The sequence below is a fragment of the Heterocephalus glaber genome, unplaced genomic scaffold, assembly GCF_053883595.1.
Source record: "Heterocephalus glaber isolate CG9 unplaced genomic scaffold, H.glaber_assembly_v1.0 deba00000331, whole genome shotgun sequence".
NCBI lineage: Eukaryota > Metazoa > Chordata > Mammalia > Rodentia > Bathyergidae > Heterocephalus > Heterocephalus glaber.
Genome location: NW_028258142.1, coordinates 21825573 through 21830176, shown reverse-complemented (window position 1 = coordinate 21830176; position 4604 = coordinate 21825573). Strand labels below are relative to the sequence as shown.

Genomic DNA, 4604 nt, shown 5'->3' with positions numbered 1-4604 from the left:
CCCAGCTGAATGTACTGTCCTTATTCTTGGAAGTTACCTTTGGGACTGACTATGTTGTTTCATTATAGTTTCTGTTTATCGGAGAGTACAAACTCTAAAACCCACGTGTAGTCTCCATGTTGAAGTATAAAAGTTTGTTTTGGGACCACATTACATTGCTGCAGTATTTAATTCTGTAGTGTCTACTGAGTGTAACACTGTTGGGCAGGCTGTTCAGGTGGTGCAGAAAGCAAGGGCACATGAACAACTTTCTCACTGCCAGACTTGCTCCCTCTTTAAACTGGACGCTGCACAATGGTCAAAGCAGAGATCCTGAAAACAGTGGTGACTCTGGCCAACTGAAGCAGTACTTGTAAGTACCAAGAATCCATTTCTTCACCATTATTTAAACAGAGCTTTCAAAAGGCCTATTCTTAGGAAGTACCTTGGGACAGAGCTAGAGGGTCCTGGCTTTCAGGCTCTGGAGGGGGTGCCAACACAGCTTCTTTTTTCTTGGCTGCCAGGAACTCATGAATTGCTTATTCTGTCTGTGGCCTGAAGATGTGGTTTAGTTTTGGATCCACCACCTGAGATATAATCCTGCCCACTCCTGCTTCCAACATCCCTGACTGAACCATACTCTGTCTTAACCCATTTCCCAATTGGTTCTTTTTCATTGTAGGATTCCATTCCTGCTTGTCCAGATATGTCCACACAAAATTATCCACTTTTGGGCTTGGGATGTAGATCAGCGGTGCCTAACCTGCCTGGCAAGCACAAGGTCCTGAGTTTGATCTCTCTGCCTCAGGTTTTGGCAACCTGGCTTGGTGTCCACATGGGCCAGTCAGTCCCAGCAGAAGCTGTCAAACAGGCCCTGGCTCTTGAGCTGCTCCACAGTGAGAGTGATGAACTGGGCATCAACTGGGAGGAAGCAAGGCCGGATTAATAGGGCTGCCACCTCTGCTAGACCCAGACACCCGTCACTGTACCTGAGGCCTGGCCCGCTCCTCCACCATCCACCCCGCACATTCCCCCACTGCTACCACCATTTGCCATGCCTGCACCCCAGCCTGCAAGACAAATTCTTTTGTATGGCTTTTTCTCCAAGGTTGAGGGCCAAGATTATGCAAAGGAGGTGGAGGCCCCCACTGAGGCAACCATGGAGGTGCCCGTAGGGGCAGAGAAGGCCAAAGCTGTGGTGTTAGTGGAGTCTGTGGGGTCAAGAGTGGGGGTGGAGGTGGCTGCCTGATGCTTTTAATTGTTTTGGGAAGATGCCCAGCAAAGGAATAGCTGGGTCAAGTGTTACCTTGAATCCTAGTTTTTTGAGGAATCTCCATACTGATTTCTACAGTGGTTGCACCAGCCTGCGCTCCTACCAAAAGTGGAGCAGGGTTCCTCTTTCCCCACAGCCCCGCCAGCATTTGTTATTGGTTGATTTCTTGATAGGAGCCATTCTTTCTGGAGTGAGGTGGAATCTCAGTCTTGTTTTCATTTTCATCTCTCAAGTGACCAGAGATGTTGAACATTTTTTCATATGTTTATTTTCTATTTCTTCTTCCTTGTCTGGGAAATGTCTTTTCATTTCAAATGCCCATTTTTGGATTGGGTCTTTAAATTTGGGAGGTCTGATTTTTTTAAGTTCTTTATAGGTTCTAGATAGTAGACCTTTGTCTGTGGAACAGCTGGTAAAAATTTATTCCCACATTGTGGGTTGGCTTTTCATGCTGTTGGTGGTTTCTCTTGCAGTGCAGAGCTTTTTAATAAGATGAGATCCCAGTTGTTGATTCTTTGTGGTAGCTCATGTGAAACTGAGGTTTTGATCATGAAGTCTTTTCCTGTGCCAATGTCTTCAGGAGGTCTACCTAATCTCTCTTCCAGCAGGTTTAGTATTTCTGTTTTAATATTTAGATCTTTGATCCATTTCGATTTTGGTTTAGTGTATAGGGATAGATACGGGTTTAGTTTTAATCTTTGGCAAGTAGAAACTGAGTTTTTCCAGCACCAATTATTAAAGAGGCTATCTGCTGGGGATTTAGCTCAGTGGATCTGCTCCCTGCTCTGCAAGCTCCAGGACCTGAGTTCGATCCCTGGTATAAAAAAATGTTTATTAAATAAAAAAGAGGCTATCTTTCCTCCAGTGAGGGTGTTCAGCTCCTTTGTTGAAGATGAGGAGGCTGAGTATGTCTGGAGTTGTTTCTGCATCATCTAATCTGTTCCACTAGTCCTTGGGTCTGTTTCTTTGCCAGTATTATGCTGTTTTATTTTTTTAATGACAATAGCTTTGTAGTATAGTTTCAAGTTGGGGATTGTAATAACCACTGCCATGTCTCTGTTGCCTAGAATTGCTTTTGCTATTCTAGGTCTCTTCTTGTTCCAAATAAAGTTTTGGATTATTTTTTCTAGTTTTGTGAAATATGCTGTTGGAATTTCAAATGGGATTGCATTGAATCTATATAGCTCTTTTGGAAGTATGGCCATTTTCACCATACTGGTTCTTCCTACCCAGGAGGAAGGGATGTCTTTCCATTTTCTTTTTTTTTTTTTCCATTAAGATTATTGGTACATTTTAGGTATAAAATACAGTTACATTCATCATTGGGATCTTGTACCTTTACATGATGTATCTTGGTTCTTATTTTTTTCCCCTTCCCCTGACCTTCCATCACCCCCTCCACCCTTCCTTATTTGCAAAGACTTTGTTTCCATTTTTCTCTTTTCTCATATTTTTTCTTTTCCCTACTTTCCCTTCCCCTACCCCTCCCACTTCCCCTACTCCTTTAGACCTTTTCTTCCTATTACACAATATCAATTATACATTTTAAAAATTACCATATCAAGATTTAGACTATATTACCATAGATTTTGCAGAATTTAAAAGGATATAAAAAGCATATTACAAAAATATTTCTTGAAATTAATTTGACAACTTCTAAGAAGTACCTTGGAAGACAAATTAATGAAACTGACTCTGGAGGAAATATAAAATTTGAATAGCACCTATTAAAGAAAGTATATTCCTAGCTGGAAAACCTACCTATATGACAACAACAGGCTCATACACATTTTAACTGATGAATTACATCAAACATTTAAAGCAGAAAAAAAAGGAACACTTCTCCCCTCATTTTAGGAAATGAACATTGTGCTAATACTAAAACTGGATAAAGATAATAGAAGAAAAAAGTATGAACAAAGATAAAAATTTGTTTAGCAAAACAAACTATTAGAAGTCAGATCTGGCAGTAAGTAGAAAGTGGTTTTATTATAGGGATGGCAGTGTTGGTTCAGCATTGAAAGATCCCCCCTTATAAGTAACATTTTAACAGAGGAAAGGAAAAAACCATATGATCCTGTCAGTAGTTGCACAAAAACTATTGGACTAAATTCTATAGTTGTTCATGGTAAAACCTATCAGGAGACTAGCAGTAGAACAAAACCTTCTCAACAGATAAGCCATGTACTTCATACTTCAGCAAAAATGCTTTATATGAATGGAAAAGATACAATGCTTTCTCCTTAAGGTGGGGAACAAGGGCAGATATGCTTACTCTTCATCTGTCCATTAAACTTTGAAACATAGGCCCAAACCAAAATAGTCTGGCAATAAAATGACACAATTAGGATAGGATTGGCAAAGTAGAAGCAAAATCTTTATATGTAGATGAAATGGTCACCTACAGAGAAAATACTAAGAAATCTCTAGGAGCCCCTAGAACTTGTATTTGAATTTAGCTGTATTAGAAAACACAGGTATATATAAAAATTCAGGTTTATGTATACTTGCTATAAATGAAGAATTTGAAATTTAAAAGTTATGTAGGAGTACAAAGGACCTAGAAATGTAAAAAGAAAAAAAACACAGTGTTGGGAGACATTTATTACCTAATTTTAAGACTTCTTGTAAAGCTTCAGTAATCAAGGCAGTGTTGGCATAAGGAAAGACATATAGATCAATGGAATAAAACAGAGAATCTAGAAATAGAACCACACATATATGGTCCACTGAGTTTTGAAAGATTATTTAACATTAGCATTTTATAGAATATAAACCCAATTCAAGAGCAGAGGAAATGATAGTGTTTTCAGCAAATGGTACTAGAACACCTGGTATCTGTATGTAAAAAATTAACCTCAACCCTTTATTTCCATACATAAAAATAACTTGAAAGAATCTATGAACCTAAATATGAATGGCTAAAACTATAAAACCTTAAGAAAAAATTATAAGGGAAAATGTTCATGAATTTAGGATAGGCAAGAATTTCCTATGATACACAAAACATGATGTATAAAAGAAATTGATAAATGAGATTCCATCAAAATTTAGAACTTTTATAAGATGAGACACTTGAAATACTCACGTTTTCCTCCAGTTGTCCAATTTCTAATATTTGCAATTTGTTTAGATTGTCGGTGGTGGCTCAAGAAATGTTCTTGGTAGAATTAAGAAACGCACAAAACTTGAGTTTTCTGTTACTTGACTTTAAAAGGAAATTTGACTTGTAATAATTATCCTTATATGTAAAAGTCTCATCTCCAAATAAGTTACATGGAAAAATTACTTTACAAAATGTTTGTACACACTTTATAAACTTAAGTTTTCATTTGAAAATGTGAAAGTACAA

General features: G+C 38.1%; 1 pseudogene; it reads right to left on the bottom strand.

Moving 5' to 3' along the window:
* Positions 1-413: 413 nt before the first annotated feature.
* LOC101724838 (biorientation of chromosomes in cell division protein 1-like) lies at positions 414-1035 on the bottom strand (annotated as a pseudogene).
* Between the last annotated feature and the right edge of the window lie 3569 nt (positions 1036-4604).